The sequence below is a fragment of the Ostrinia nubilalis genome, chromosome 3 (assembly GCF_963855985.1).
Source record: "Ostrinia nubilalis chromosome 3, ilOstNubi1.1, whole genome shotgun sequence".
Classification (NCBI taxonomy): domain Eukaryota; kingdom Metazoa; phylum Arthropoda; class Insecta; order Lepidoptera; family Crambidae; genus Ostrinia; species Ostrinia nubilalis.
Window position 1 is genome coordinate 17,574,847 of NC_087090.1, and position 17,053 is coordinate 17,591,899.

Consider the following 17,053-nt stretch of genomic DNA (forward strand, 5'->3'; position numbering starts at 1 on the left):
GACGCACTTGGCGAGCGTTCTGAGCGGTTAACTCAAGCTCTGGATTGGTGGGTTACAATTTCACAGAAGTTTCCGGGAGCTAGTAGCGTATGGCTATGTAGCACATTTCTCAGTATTGGTAATGCAGCCTTAAGCGTCTGCGCAAATACCCGTCTGTTTGGGCTATCATAAGCGCATGCGCAAGTTAAATACCCGCCTGTTTGAGACATGCCAGATGTGCAAAAATCCCTACAATAAAACGCACACTACCAGTATTAATATTTTTATTTATTTCTTTTTATTTTATGTCATCCACCACTTATTAGTTTTGTTGGCGGTCTTGATCTATAAAACTACTAGAAAATAGGATGAGCCGTGATTTTTCCCGTACAATCTTCTTCTTCTTCTTTTGAGCCAAATGACGTCCACTGCTGGACAAAGGCCTCCCCCAAGGTTTTCCACAATGAACGGTCCTGCGCTGCCCGCATCCAGGCTCTTCCCGCGACCTTTACCAGATCGTCGGTCCACCTAGTAGGAGGCCTGCCCACGCTACGTCTTCCAGCCCGTGGTCGCCACTCGAGAACTTTCCTGCCCGTACAATAATAGAGTAAAATGGTTTTTGCAGGCAACGCGTGCGCGTGCGCCGTCGTGCGTCCCGTCGGCTGGCGGCGCGCCGCTACCTGTGCCTCAGCCGCGCCGACGCCGGCTGTCGCGGCGTCTAGCACTTTGTGGACACGTCACGGGACACCACCCCCCACGATAGTAAAACTATCGATAGTTTTCATTCGAAAAAGCCTTCTCCATCGATAGGCCTATCGATAGTATCGATAGGCCTATCGATAGTATCGATACTGTCGATACTATCGATACTATCGATAGTATTGTCGCTTTTGAATAAAAAGCTATCGATACTATCGATAGTATCGATACTATCGATTGTTCTAGACTATCGATAGTCTGTAAATTTGCAATAGTATTGGGTATGTTTAAATTCATTTTTACAATATTTCAAATGTTTCGCTTGACTTACCAACTAAACATATAACTAACAATAATAATCTCACTTGTATTTAAAATTACCTGCATTAGTTAAGTACGGCAAATAAAATGTATTGCCAATTTTGGAAACATATAATTAAATGTTATGGTTAACTATATGAAATAATTCAAGTATTCCAATAACCCTATTGTTGTGCCTATTGACTATTATACCCAAATATTGTAAACGATACTATTGTAAATTGCCAAACTATCGATAGTCTAGAACAATCGATAGTATCGATACTATCGATAGTATTGATAGCTTTTTATTCAAAAGCGACAATAGTATCGATAGTTTATTCTTCACGAGCAACAATACTATCGATAGTATTGCACATATTCAATAGTATTGCCTCGTTTTGAGCTATCGATAGTATCGACAGTATCGATACTATCGATAGGCCAATCGATAGTCTTGCGATAGTTTGACTATTCGATAGACTATCGATAGTCGACTATCGATCGGCAACACTAGTGCCAACACAGGCCACTTGGACACAGGACATGTCGGAGTTTGCTGCCTTTTGTGCACCATTATTCTTGTTTAATGTAAGTCTCTTATGTGCAAAGTTTTTGATGTTATCCTGTATTAAGCATTCGGTGTTTATGTATTTGAAACTGTATTTTTGAATTCTATTTGTAAGTGGATTCTAATTGTCTTTATTGTATAAACAAATGCAGATACGTATTGATAAACCGATTTTTGAAACCACGATTTTTCCTGTTAAAATAAATACAAAGTGATAAAATACCAACTGAAAACAAAATCGTGAACTCCGTCTATTAATACGAATCTTGTTCCAAGTCTGCATAACATCATGCAAAATTAAACTCCGATAGTTGTACCAAAACTATCAGTCACACTCTACTGAATCTGTTAATAAATGTTCGAACCGTACGGCTTATGTTGTAGCCGTTGTATCCATTGAAAATTCATTGACGTGTTCACAAAATGTACAAATATATTATTTTATATTGGTAATTCCAATTCACGCGAAAGTGAAGCGATTCGTTCCAACGCAATTTAGAAAATTACATTTGCTCAAAAGTTACATTCATTTCCAAATCTAGAACAATGCAGAGCTAATTAGTATATTAAACAATTGTTAACTATGTGAGAAAATGATCGAATTAAAGATATACTAAATATTTGTAGCCTTTAAAGTATTAACCACTCGACTCTAGTACGAGCATCGCGTAAAGTGGCATTTCTAAAAAAATATAATAAAAAAACATTTAGCTGTTGTGTTATTTAGCTATCGTTTATGTATCTTGGCCATAATAGTAGGATAGTTTCATCGCGATATAAAATCTCATCTGAACATCCTAGAGCACGTAGATAAATGTTTAACAAATCCATTATTGTTTAGCAAAGTGACTATTATTGAGTAAACAAATATAAAATACTATAGAAATGTGATTATAATAGACTTACAAAACAATGGTAGAGGTCTTTTTTAAAAGTCATATAATTTTGTATTGTATCTGTATAATTTTATATCTGATTTTATGTTAATGTGTATTTTATCGTGATTTATTGTTTCCAAAGAATTTCCGGTTGGTTCATCATTCGAGTTATACTGCGGTATAACGCGTAACGGCATGACATTACGATTAAATGTATGTATTTCTGTCCAATAAAATATTCCGTAAAAGATGCCTGGTAGACATAGTTAGTACGTAAAGATATGCAGTGTCTTTTACTATACATAGATAGTATTCTAAATAATTCTATAAGAGTAAAAATTGTGTGCTGGACATTTCATTGCAAATATACCAACTTTCAAATGTTACTATAAAGCCGGTAGCACACTGGACGACTCAGTCGAATCACATCGAATCGTAGAGATGTGTGGAGAGGATTTTCTAACATCGTTTAGCGGAGGTGTGCCACCGGCGTAATATGTCGCAAGGAGATTGAGCCAGGCAACATTAATGCAATCATTTCAGTCCTTATTCGTAATGTAAAAAAGGCAATGGATTGCCCAGTATGTTAACGACCTATGTCATTTACATTTCCTATTAGATTTAATTTCAGTTTTCTTAGTTTAAGTACCGTAAAATAGAATGTAAATTGTGTTGCCATCTTTGGTAGATACTATTACCTAAGTTGGCAACACTTATAAGCCTTTGATTAGGTGCAATGCCGTTTGCTCAAAAAAGTTTTTGTCTTTCCTTACTCAAGAAGTAAAAGAAGAAGGAAGAAAAAGAGCAAGGAGAAAAAAACTTTTTTGAACATACGTTAGTAAACCCTTTGAATACATCACAGGCTGTATGCACCAACGGATAAATGTGCCCTACGTACGAGGTACGCAATAAACTGTCTTATCGGGCAGTTGGGTAAAACAGCCAAAATAGTTTTAAGATGACAAAAATATAACTTCAAAACTACGGCTGTCAAAGACATAGGTCGTTCGCTCGCAAGCAAAAGGTCCCGGTTGAAGTCGATTTGGGTAGCTATAGGGCGACGCCGGCCTGTGGGTATTTTGAGTTTTATCACCTTAACAATACGTACCAATTTCAATTAGTTCGCGCATCAGTTGCCGGCCCACAGGCGGCGTCAGAGACTGTAAGATGTGAAGAGAATAAAAATGTTTTTTATTGCCACATTAGAGTTTTATTTCGTCTAAAAGCAGTTAAATAAATACGTACAATATTATATACACTGTAAATTATTCTTATGTGCCTATATGTACAATATTGTGGCGTGTAGTATCAGACTATTGCTGGATAGTTTAAAAATTAAAACACGTGATTTGTTTATTATCCAATTGATGTATAAATATTATTAACAGCGCATGCTTATTACAGATTTTAGCAACCGGTAACTAGGTAATTGTAGAAAAGCAACGCGACTGCAATGTAAACCAATGACAGCACTGCATTCAAATTGCAGGTGGCGTTAGTTTCCATACACTAGTGGTAGTCGCGTTGCTATTGTACAATTTGTTAAGTTCTGTAATATTTAATGTAATGTTTTAATTGCTAATTAATTGTATAAAATAGTGTAATACTACACGTCATTCTGATTAAAAGCTACTGAACACGATTCGATAATAAATAACGTAAACATTTGTGACACGCCCGCACGCTTGTTCTAACTATTAAAGCTCGGCCCGACGTATGTACACGTTGGCACATATTGCACAGCGCGACTACGGTTCCCTAGTCTGTGGCCAGAAGTGGAACGCATTTATTGTCTATGGAAGATGAGGAGCTATCATAGAAAAAAAATGTATAAGCTTAAACCATGCGTATAGAAACTTTTTTTTATGGCAATCCGCGCAGTTTTTTATGAAACTTGTTTATTTGTAGTTTAAATTTCATACGCCGATCTAAGTTTAAAAAGAAACATTTAAAAATATTATCGGCTTTTTTTTTAAACTGAATGTATAGAAATAAATTGGTTCCACTTTTGGCCATAGCAGGCGGAATCCATATTACACTGTATACTAACATAATGTATCTCTAGTGACTACATATTGATAGTGTCCGACCGAATGTTCGGTTTCGGTTTCGTTTTCGGTTGAGTTTCGGTAAAAACACGAGTTTCGGTTTAGTTTCGTTTTCGGTGGCAAACTTGCCGAAACTACGACCGAAACCGAATGTGCATTCGGGAGTTTCCGCGCTGTTATCGGTCATGTTCGGCGCGTTCAATGAGTGAATGAATCCGATCCCGATCAGAGCCAATGTCGTGATTCGCTCGCTTGTTTGTTTGCTGTTAGTTTTGTTTTGTTGTGGTGGCGAATTTTCGAGTGATTTATTTTGAATTTGGTAAGTTTTATCTCGTTTTATGTCGTTACAACAAGAGCGGGTAGTAAACATAAAAAAAAATATTCAATATGACTGATAAAAGTATAATCAAGTTTAATCTAACCTATACATTTTTTTCTGGTGCGCAAATGCTATACGTAAACAAACATTAGTTAGGTAGTTAGTTATGATTCAGAGTTTCAAAGTTCATTTTAGTATTTATCATCAAGGTATCCAAGTGGCAAGTACAGTAGATACTAACTTACGTACTACCAATTTTGTATTGAGAAATTATTAAGGTAAAAGACCCGACCATGGGACGGGTTATGTAGATGTCCTGAATATTGCGAGTAATTAAAAAAAATATAGACTATTTATAAATCCTTCTTTTTCTTTTTTAATAGGTACATAATTTGATACCTTTTAGAGTAAAAAGGCGCTTTCGTTCATTTCAGCCGAAAGACGTCCACTGCTGGACAAAGGCCTCTCCCAAGGATTTCCACGAAGATCGATCCAGCGCCGCTCGCATCCAGGCACCTCCCGTGACCTTCACCAGATCGTCGTTCCACCTAGTGGAAGAACTTTCCTGCCCCAGCGGCCATCAGCTCTACAAGCTATGTGCCCCGCCCACTGTCACTTTATTTTAGCGATTCGAAAAGGCGCTTTATAAGTTCAATTTTAATGCAATTGAAAGAGAAAACAATAAAGACTGACTGATTATAATAACGTTTTCTTTATTTTTCCCTCAAAATATGAGCCTTGTAAGGAAGTTTCGGTTTCGGTTTCGGTTTCGGCCGAAATAGACACTGTTGCCGAAATTCGTTTTCGGTTTCGGTTTCGGTCGTAAAACTAGTTTCGGTCGGACACTACATATTGATAAATGCAAAACCACATTGTGGTTAAAAATCTTTCATACAACATAATAATGGGATATGAGATGCTATGGGATAAAAACTGATTTGAAGTACCTACTTAGTTAGTTTGGGCTAGTTTTTGGTTGGTGGCGCCACTTACCAGTGAGGGTGGCGCCAACTGGAGACTGCAAAAACGAAATAATATCGAGTCCAGCTCTATTCTGAAACCCATCACTGAAACATCACTAGACATCGTTTTCTAAATGTAAATTTTATTATTTTACGAATGAGGCCTGTATTTTTTAAGCTTATTAACGCTCAGAATGTTGGCCTGATGAGACTCAGTGATAGATCTATTCGTAAAATTGTTTAGTGTATGGTATCAACAATTTATCTGCTGGATTTTCAAATTGGTGAATTAAAATATGTACTTATTTTGACTAAATCCACAGTAACTTAATATGTACATTTACGTCTACGAATACTGGTGAAATAATTAAGTACCCCCACATATTATATACACATGAGTATTAAGTGTTGCCACATAAAATTAAATAATGTGATGTTAGAGTAAAATTAAGTATTTACACGTAGCCTCTAAAATAGCCTCTAGGAAGAGACGTTAGAACGATGATTGTTTTGTCATTTCACGCCAGTGTAACACACTAACACAATCGAATCTTGCTGTTTCTCGAAACAATAATATTAATAACTTAAAACTAGTAAGGCACATGGCAGACTAACCTGTTGTATTGAGTCAAAATTCTTATTTGAAACTCGCAGGCTGTTCACGAAACATATTGGACTGTGGAACCGATCTTTGGCGGCTCAGGGAAATCGTTTCATTACGAGTTCTTATGATATTGATTATTTTTTAGATAATCAAAAATTCATTTACATATGTCGAAATAGTTATCATTATTATGCACACCTAGATCACGTGAATATCTATTGTAGGCTCGGTGTTCACAATATGCTGAAAAGTACACATGGACTATGAAGGGTAGAGGTAAGGAGAACCAACTCTGTGCTAGTGTCCATAAAAATAAAATTAGAGTGGCGCTAGTGTAGCAGAAGTGTGAAATTCTTTAACTTCTACTCGGCTTTCTTTACAACTGCTAAATTATAAGGCCATTTTGGAGGGGTTTGAACTGTATTCCACAATGTGAACACTTCAACAGGCCTCCTATATTTCTACCCTCCACGTCATGGACATTATGGACAAAGTCATGAGTGTCACTTCAGATTATAGACAATCGGGGGTTTCGCTGCACGGGGCAGGAGTTGAAAGGCCTCCCATGCCTCAATTCTCCACGACACGGACGTTATTGACATAATAATTACACCCGCATTCACAAACGATGCTTGCTTAAGGGAAGCAGCAAATCGAACGCACCGCGTTGAATAGAGCTCTGTTATTGGTTCGTGTGTGAACCTGTGCGTCCACGCGCACTGTGAGACCTCATAGTAATGTTTGTGAATACGGGCATGAGGCTGGTTTTAGTGTCACGCAGACCGTCCGGTGCGGACCCGCTCCGCACGGTCAATCTGTATGAACTTCTAGGGAGCGTTTTAGAGTAATGCGGTCCGGAGGAACCGCTCCGCTCCCTAGCAGTTGATACAAATCGGCTGTGCGGAGCGATCCGCACTGATAGTCCACGTGACACTAAGGCCTCAGCCTCGAGTTTAGCGGGCAGCGGGGCGGGAGCGGCGGCGGCGCGGGAGCGGGGCGGGCAACGCAGACCCGTTCTCGAAACAAGCGGACAGCTCGCGCGGCGCTTTAGCGGCGAAGTGTTGTGTTCGGGGTTGTGTTGTCGAGATATTTGTTTTTATTCGCAAACGAAACGTCTGAACAACGGCGACAATTTTATTTCGATTCAAATTTATTCCTAACGCTCGATTTATTGTGGGCAAAAGAAGGAGTGCGCTGCCCGCTCGTTGCCCGCTCCCGCGCCGCTGTTTTCGAGAACCGGTCTATTTGATTTTACGCATAAGATCCTGCCGCTCCCGCGCCGCTACCGCCGCCGCCCCGCTGCCCGCTAAATTCGAGGCTGAGGCCTAAAACCAGCCTGAGAGTCACTGTGGATAATGGCTGACGTCATCACTGAGCTATAGGACAGGAGTCGAGCAGCACGCCTCGCAGCGCGTGCATGTCGCGCCAGTCGCGCTTGTGCGCGCCGATGGTGACGTCACGGATGCAGCCCTTGAAGTTTTCGCGCCCGCCGTCCGCCCAGTCCGTTGTGCCCTCTGAAATGTGAGAAGTATGTCATGAATCTGAGACAGCTATGTTTTTTACTATGTTCTGAAAGAGCCAGATGTAGGGTTTCTTCGTAGAAATAGTGTAATAGACATAATGCTTTTCACTTAAAAATACTAGAGAAAGGAGCAAGTTCGATGATACTGGTACATATTCGGAAATGCTTGAACACTGAGTTTTGTCATCCGAAACCTTAACTTCGAACTCCTATGTTCTTTTAATTTCGTTGCGGGTCGAATGACAGTTTAACTCTTCCCTGGGACAAACTTGACCTTCACTGGTCGGGTTTTTATTGGCGGTCAAGCTGTAGATCCTGGCTACACAGGAGTTGCAGCGGTGGGAATAGTGTCGTTACCTGGTAAGCCCCCTACGTGCCCTGCTTGCCCAAACAACTGCACGCAGGAAGATTTAACGAAGACTACTGACAACGCCACTTGTGGCAGAGTTTTGGGCTGACGCTGTGTAGGTTTGTTGTCGACACGGCAAGAAAAGAGTACCTGGTAGTCCCCCTATGTCACTTGCGCGCCGGTCGTCGTCGAGTGTGGACGTCTCTGTCGATCGCTCCGAGGCCACCGCGTGGTCTGCATTTCGCGAATCTTTCGGGTTTTCGCTAAGTTTCCCGCTACACTATCGTACTGTGTTGATTGTTTTGTGCGTAATTAGTGTGTAATTACTGTTTTTTTGACACGACAAGAAGAGAGTACCTGGCAAGCCTCCTATATACAGCGGCGCGGGCGCAGAGGGCGGGTCCCCTGCATCATGTAACGACGAGGGCGCCGCCCTGAGCTCGGGCCCCGCGTCTATAGACAGGGAGGCGGCGCGCGCGCTGAGCACGTGCCAGGCGCCTAACCGTCTAACCACTACAAAGTTACTAAACCATTGTTTGTCACCTGTCATCCGCTTTGCAATACATATATCCTCCTATGTTCTTTTGATTAATATCGTTGCGGGTCCAATGTCAGTTTAACTCTTCCCTGGGACAAACTTGATCTTCACTGGTTGGGTTTTTATTGGCGGTCAAGCTGTAGTAGGAACGAGAGATGGGAATAGTCCCATTACCTGGCAAGCTTCCTATATACAGCGGCGCGGGCGCAGCGGACGTCGTAAAGCGACTAGAGCGTGGTCCTGAGCTTGGGCCTGGTGGTTTTGTTCTCCAGTCGACGAAGTGCATGATATTGTGCCCTGCTTGCCCAAACAACTGCACGCAGGAAGATTTCACGAAGGATACTAGACAAGAAGAGAGTACCTGGCAGTCCCCCGATGTACAGCGGCGCGGGCGCAGAGGGCGGGTCCCCTGCGTCATGTAGCGAGGAGGGCGCCGCCCTGAGCTCGGGCCCCGCGTCTATAGACAGGGAGGCGGCGCGCGCGCTGAGCACGTGCCGGCGCCTAACCACTAAAAGGTCACTAAACCTTTATTTGTCACCTACTTACCTGTCATCTGCCTTGCAATATATCCTTCTATGTTCTTCTGATTAATTTCGTTGCGAGTCTAATGAACTTGCCCCCGGAACAAACTTGAGCTTCACTGGTTGGGTTTTGATTGGCGGTCAAGCTGTAATAGGAACGAGAGGTGGGAATAGTCCCGTTACCTGGCAAGCCTCCTATATACAGCGGCGCGGGCGCAGAGGGCGGGTCCCCCGCGTCATGTAGCGACGAGGGCGCCGCCCTGAGCTCGGGCCCCGCGTCTATGGACAGGGAGGCGGCGCGCGCGCTGAGCACGTGCCAGGCGCCTAACCACTACAAAGTTACTAAACCTTTGTTGTTATCTGTCATCCGCTTTGCAATACATATATCCTCCTATATTCTTCTGATTAATTTCGTTGCGGGTCCAATGTCAGTTTAACTTTCCCCCGGGATAAACTTGAGCTTCACTGGTTTTTTTTTTATTGACGATCAAGCTGTAGATCCTGGCTACACAGGAGTTGCAGCGGTGGGAAAGAGAGGTGGTAATAGTCCCGTTACCTGGCAAGCCTCCTATGTACAGCGGCGCAGGCGCAGAGGGCGGGTCCCCTGCATCATGTAGCGAGGAGGGCGCCGCCCTGAGCTCGGGCCCCGCGTCTATAGACAGGGAGGCGGCGCGCGCGCTGAGCACGTGCCAGGCGCCTAACCACTACAAGGTTACTAAACCTTTGTTTGTCACCTGTCATCCGCTTTGCAACGGAGGGAAGTCAAACTCCTATGTTCTTCTGATTAATTCCGTTGCGAGTCCAATGTCAATTTTACTTGCCCCTGGGACAAACTTGAGTTTCACTGGTTGGGTTTTTATTGGCGGTCAAGCTGTAGATCCTAGCTACACAGGAGTTGCAGCGGTCTATAGTTCCGTTACCTGGCAAGCCTCCTATATACAGCGGCGCAGGCGCAGAGGGCGGGTCCCCTGCGTCATGCTGAGCACGTGCCAGGCGCCTAACCACTACAAGGTTACTAAACCTTTGTCATCTGTCATCCGCTTTGCAATATAGAGAAGTGGAACCATAACTTCGATCTCCTATGTACTTCTGATTAATGCCGTTGCGGGTCCAATGTCAATTTTACTTGCCTCTGGGACAAACTTGAGCTTCGCTGGTTGGGTTTTTACTGGCAGTCAAGCTGTAGATCCTGGCTACACAGGAGCGGTGGGAATAGTCCCGTTACCTGGCAAGCCTCCTATGTACAGCGGCGCGGGCGCAGAGGGCGGGTCTCCTGCATCGTGCAGCGACGAGGGCGCCGCCCTGAGTTCAGGCCCCGCGTCTATAGACAAGGAGGCGGCGCGCGCGCTGAGCACGTGCCAGGCGCCTAACCACTACAAAGTTACTAAACCTTTGTTTGTCACCTGTCATCCACTTTGCCGCTTTGGTCAAGCTGTAGATCCTAGCTACACAGGAGTTGCAGCGGTGAGAACGAGAGGTGGGAAGTCTCGTTACCTGGCAAGCCTCCTATATACAGCGGCGCGGGCGCAGAGGGCGGGTCCCCTGCGTCATGTAACGACGAAGGCGCCGCCCTAAGCTCGGGCCCCGCGTCTATAGACAGGGAGGCGGCGCGCGCGCTGAGCACGTGCCAGGCGCCGTCGCACAGCGCGCGCCCGCCCGCACCGCGCGCTTCTACTCGTCCGCGCTCCGCCCCGCCTGCTGAGTAGCGCGTCAACACCACCTGGGAACACCGCAATGTTAAAGGACATCGCACTGATATTAATTGTAGAAAGAAAGAAAGAAACATTTATTGCCATGGACATCGTCGTCGTCGTTTCAGCCAAATGACGTCCACTGCTGGACAAAGGCCTCCCCCAAGGTTTTCCACAATGAACGGTCCTGCGCTGCCCGCATCCAGGCTCTTCCCGCGACCCCTACCAGATCGTCGGTCCACCTAGTAGGAGGCCTGCCCACGCCATGGTATACGGATCTGAGACGTGGTCCCTTACTATGAGCCTCATAAGAAGGCTCAAGGTCACCCAAAGGGCGATGGAGCGGGCTATGCTCGGAGTTTCCCTGCGTGATCGAATCAGAAATGAGGAGATCCGCAGGAGAACCAAAGTAACCGACATAGCTCGCAGAATTGCTAAAATCAAGTGGCAGTGGGCGGGGCACATAGCTCGTAGAGACGATGGCCGCTGGGGCAGGAAAGTTCTCGAGTGGCGACTACGGGCTGGAAGACGTAGTGTGGGCAGGCCTCTTACTAGGTGGACTAGGTGGCGCCATGGACATCACAAAAGACAAAAGAGGTAAATAAAAAAAAAGCAAATAAGACACAAGTGACACATAAAACATACAATGGAAGAGAAAGTAAACTGAGCAGTGCCACCCTGTCGCACAACGATGCCCATCGCAATGGGACCCCTCTCAGCATATGCCGGAATTTATCAACCCGGAAAGGCATCGTGACCGTATCAGCTCGAAGCAGTCAGTGTTCTTTGTATGACACTCCATACTGCAACGCACACTTATCCGCAACGTAACGTAAACGCAATTCAGCTCGCGAAAGGCGATACAGTGTTGATCCCTTTCCGAGTTGATAAGTCTATGAGCCTAAATGTTCAAAAATAACCCGCAGCAGAAATACATCGGTTCAGAATAATAAAACGGGTTTGCGTGAATGACTGCACGGCACGTGCTCCTGACCATCATGAACACGATCACTTGAAATGTTACAGACCGAAACCGCTGTAAAGTATCATGATATCCAAAAATAATGAGTGAACTCAGGGCCGGATTAACCATCTCGGGGCCCCTAGGCACAGCTCGTTTCGGGCCCCCCCTTTTTCATACCACAACAACGCAATTTAGAAATTTTTACTGTCATTACGAAATAGAATGAACATCATCATCAACAACAGACTTCAGTCATCACTTTACAAAATGTAGGTGTATTGAAAGCATGTTTTAATATTATAGGCCAGTAGAATTAGATTTTAAATCGGAAATAATTCATACAAAAGATTTTATTGCTTTAGTGGTTTCATTGGTTGCCCATTAAGACTCTCCTAGGTTTTCGACTTCGACCGAGTTGTGCTTTAGTGGTGGGGGCCCCGAAAGGGGCGTTTATTCGGTTTTCCGGTTATACCGCGTAAAGGACTTACCCTATCGAAAAGTGGTCTTCATGATGGTTGAAAGGCATTTAATCCTGCATTGAATAAAACCAAATTCATATATGTTTTAGACAAACCGTTCTCGTGCTTATCATATAATATGTATACCATGACTGCAGTTGTCATTTATGACACAGTTTTCTAAATTCTGGTAGTTTCTGACCTTTCACGGTATCAACTAATTAAGATATGAATTAAGATGATGTCATTACCGTAAAGAAATTAGCGATTACAGCCCACGCTACGTCTTCCAGCCCGTGGTCGCCACTCGAGAACTTTCCTGCCCCAACGGCCCGGGCATATTTTGTACTCCCCAGCCAGCGTTGCCAGACGTCCCGATTTTTAAATCAAATTTAAATGTCCCGCGCGGGACAGGCTTGGTCCCGCTTTTCGGAGAAGGACACTCACTTCACCAGACTATTGTTTGAAACGCCATATTATTCTAAATACCTAATAAAACTTTTTTAATTTCGATATATGTTTTCTTTTCTTTTTTTATTCTAAAGACGAATTTAACGATAGAGTTTAAAATATTATTTTATTGTTAAAATAAATTTTATATTGATGTCTTTGCGTGGTGACAACCTAAAATGTAGATTTTTGATAGACAAGATTTGCTCGCGTTCAAATTCCGGTCTCTCTCTTCCTGTTTTTGCGATGTGAGCAAGCACGGTGTGCATTTTTGCTTTTGTGTAGGTAATTTCTGTACTTACAAATTAATAAGTTTAAAGTAAACTTTACAAAGCTGCAAACTGAATTTCATTCAAGAAACCTTAAATTTTTTTTTCATTTTTTAATCGGGAGTGCTGGGCCCCTGGTCATAGTGGGCCCCTAGGCACTGGCCTAAAGTGCCTTATGGATAATACGGCACTGAGTGAACTTATACCAGCTGACCGACCGGCTACATTAGATAGATACCTAATAAAAGACACAAAACAAACGTGGTTTGTCCCCAAAAATAGAAATAGACTTCAACCGCCCGGCGCCCACTTCTCGCACACGTAAGAAAGAAAGAAAGAAAAAATGTTTATTTGGCACCAAATTATATGCACTTAAAAACCTACACAATATTTAACTTATTCTAATACAAAACAAAAAAATATACAATTTAATAAAATAATTATAATTTTGGTACCAAATTGGGCTCCGCTCAGTAAAGGCAGTGACGGCGCAGAGCTCGTCACGCGGCGACCGGTATTCTGCGGAGTCCATTTGCAGAGGAAAAGAAGGCGCATAGCCTCAGCACACGAGGCGCCCTCTTATCTCTGTGCACACTTAAGGCCCTTCTAAGCTTGAACTGCAACCGCCTCCGCTTCCAGCCTCGCCCTCAGTACTCGAGCCGGTGCGGAACTGAAGCCGCAGCTCCGCCGCCTCCGCGCCCTCGCCCTCAGTACTCACGGCGCCCTCCTCGAGCTCGAGCAGCAGGCCGCGCGCCGCCAGCAGCACGCCGCCGGGCGAGCCGGTGCGGAACTGAAGCCGCAGCTCCGCCGCCTCCGCGCCCTCGCCCTCAGTACTCACGGCGCCCTCCTCGAGCTCGAGCAGCAGGCCGCGCGCCGCCAGCAGCACGCCGCCGGGCGAGCCGGTGCGGAACTGAAGCCGCAGCTCCGCCGCCTCCGCGCCCTCGCCCTCAGTACTCACGGCGCCCTCCTCGAGCTCGAGCAGCAGGCCGCGCGCCGCCAGCAGCACGCCGCCGGGCGAGCCGGTGCGGAACTGAAGCCGCAGCTCCGCCGCCTCCGCGCCCTCGCCCTCAGTACTCACGGCGCCCTCCTCGAGCTCGAGCAGCAGGCCGCGCGCCGCCAGCAGCACGCCGCCGGGCGAGCCGGTGCGGAACTGAAGCCGCAGCTCCGCCGCCTCCGCGCCCTCGCCCTCAGTACTCACGGCGCCCTCCTCGAGCTCGAGCAGCAGGCCGCGCGCCGCCAGCAGCACGCCGCCGGGCGAGCCGGTGCGGAACTGAAGCCGCAGCTCCGCCGCCTCCGCTCCCTCGCCCGGCGTCCACGCTTCCGCCCATGTTGCGTACGCGTCGCCTGTAGACAGACAGATTTCTCCGTTAGTCGCTTCTTACGACATTCTCGGGAAGAATGGGTGGAGGTGGACCCATTTTATTTTGTCGGAACCACAGGGTTAATTATAGCAGTTATACTAAGGGACCCCTCGTAACATCGTCGTCTCGTCAGCGGTTGCGAAAAGGACGCTAGCGCTGTGTTGATTTAGCGTTCGACCACAGGTTCGACAGCCACTCAGCATTGACGTTATTTAGATTAAAAAGTTTGTGCGCCGCGTCAATACTGCGTAAGCGCCGGTGAAACGACGACGCTTGAAAAACGTTAGTGTGGGGGTCCCTAAATTCATTACTCCAAATAAAGAGAAATGTAAGGCAACGAAACCTCTAGTTCTCACCACTGGATTTCTAGGAGGTCTCAAGCTGTAAATTTTGTCTACGCAGAATCTGTATAGTCGTAGCTTGACCGCAAATAAATTCAACTACTTAGTAAAGACCAAGTTTGTCACAAGGGAAAAGTTTAAACGTTATATTAGTTACCAGCGAAGTAAGCAGATTAGCACTTTGTTGGACAGTACAATTTAAGAATTACTTCCCAAATGTCACTACTTATTCACATACCTTGCCTTTGGGATCAGTTTCAATATTAAATTAATAAAAACTATGACGTCTGTCGTATCATCCTTTGCTACCTGAACGCTCGTGGACGTTACTGTCCATCAATGTGTAAGTGAAGGCTATTGTGGTATATGATGCTCAACCACAATAAGGAAGCTAGATGTTAGTGCTTCCTTCCGAGCGGGTGTTATGCTCGGGGACCAAGGTCCAATTTACACCATCTTGGTTTGTCTATATATACTTGGCAGGATATAAAACTCCGTCACCGCGATGCAGGTTTGTATGAGCGGCGGAGTGTACCATAGTGAAGTAGTGACAGCGCCATCTGTTGGTCACTAGTTTGTAGTGGCGTCGCCACACCATCTTTATCCCGGGCAAAAGTTAAACTTACCAGCGAAGTAAGCCGCCTGTTCTATGTTGGGGAAGCACTGTCCGCCGGCGTGCTGCGCGCGCGCCAGGTCCTCGGCGCGCCCGTTGACCGCCACGCGCCGCACGCAGCCCACCAGCCCGCCCGCGCGCACGATCTAGCAAGAGAAGCGTTGAAAAGAAACTAGAATGTGAAGTTTTAGGCACTTTTCCTTGCTTTTTTTTCGGGTTGTCATTTTTTTTCACCGGGAATAGCTTTTTCCCATCTCTAACGAGTAAGCGACTAACTATCGACTATTTTCATATTTTGTCGTTCAAAAAATGTACGTTTTTACGTTGATAAGTACAGTCACAAAATGAAAAGGTTCGTCAGTTTTCAAATTGATTCCTTCAACGAATCACGAGCACATAATATTACCTTTTGAAACTATGTTACAGAATAATCTCGAGTTAGAGAAAATAATCTTTTACTGTTCGTCAGTAAAGTTCAAAATTATTCAAATCAAAGTTATTTGACGATTTAACTTGTCAAGAAGATTATTATGATTGATAAACTAAAACCTTCTTGTTGGTTCAACCTGCCATTATCTATTAAATAAAATAAAAACTACATTTTGTAACATTGCACTGATGGGATAGAAAAATAAACAAGCAAAACCTTATTCGTTAGCAAACGTCATATTTATTTAAATGTTAGCAGCACTGTTTCTTGCACAGTTATGTTGGTAGGTTTGACTCTTACAGTACCTAGTACAAGCGAAAACCGACACTAAGGTGACGAACCTTTTCATTCCGCGACTGTACATACGTTTGCAACACAAATAGTTTGTGGGCTGAGTGTGAGTTTACATCAAACGTCCTCACTAGTGAGCACGTTAAAAAAAAGATGTAAACTCACACTAAGCCCTCTGATGCGTTATCGTCGATGTAGATATCAATAAAAGAGATGTGTATAATAGTACATAGTCAATCGCTGACTGTCCATAACGTTGCCAGGAGTCTTTCTCTAATAGCTTGTCGTTGCTGTAAAATATACTGGTCATCACAAAAATCGGCTCACCTACGTTTTACAGGAAAACTCGTTTCTACTGACACAATCATAGTACCCCAACAATATTGATGTTATTTGAAAGCCTGAATGAATATCCTTAAAGAAAAACACATTAAATTTCTTAATAAACAATTTAAACGATTAACATAATAATATACAATAAATATGACTTGAAAAAAGACCTCACTTTGGGCTCACCTCTGGGATCAATTAGACCAATTTTTATGGTTATAAAACCAAATAATGATCTCACGTGTCCTCTTTAACAGATTGATAGCGATTAATCCCAACTTAACAGTTTTATAGCCATAAAAGTTGGCTCAAGCGCAACCTATTTTTTGAAGAAGTGACTCTGGATTCTTCTACAGACACATTTTTGGGGTAAAAACCTTGCCTTTAATGAAATAAAGTTTAGAATTAGGCTTTTAAATGGTGCCAATATTAGTGGGAAGTCCCCACTTCCCACTAATATTGGCACCATTTAAAAGCCATGCATGTACGTATGCATCCCCATGCATACGTTTGAAAGTGCTTGTCGCGGGAGGGTCGATTTTTGTGATGACCAGTGTATAATTTT

The 17,053-nt window shown here is 44.3% G+C and overlaps 1 protein-coding gene and 1 long non-coding RNA gene across 2 annotated transcripts in view; one reads left to right on the plus strand and one right to left on the minus strand.

Moving 5' to 3' along the window:
- LOC135088104 (lysosome-associated membrane glycoprotein 1-like) overlaps window positions 1-3,627 on the plus strand; it is a 33,851-nt gene extending 30,224 nt beyond the window's left edge. Inside the window, exons 6-7 of the mRNA XM_063982993.1 lie at window positions 605-810; window positions 901-3,627. The gene's annotated coding sequence lies outside the window, so the exon portion shown is untranslated. The remainder of the gene's footprint in view (window positions 1-604; window positions 811-900) is intronic.
- Window positions 1,931-17,053, minus strand: part of LOC135088110 (uncharacterized) — a 42,682-nt gene continuing 27,559 nt past the window's right edge. The window contains exon 2 of the long non-coding RNA XR_010260959.1: window positions 1,931-4,220. This is a non-coding gene — a long non-coding RNA (uncharacterized LOC135088110). The remainder of the gene's footprint in view (window positions 4,221-17,053) is intronic.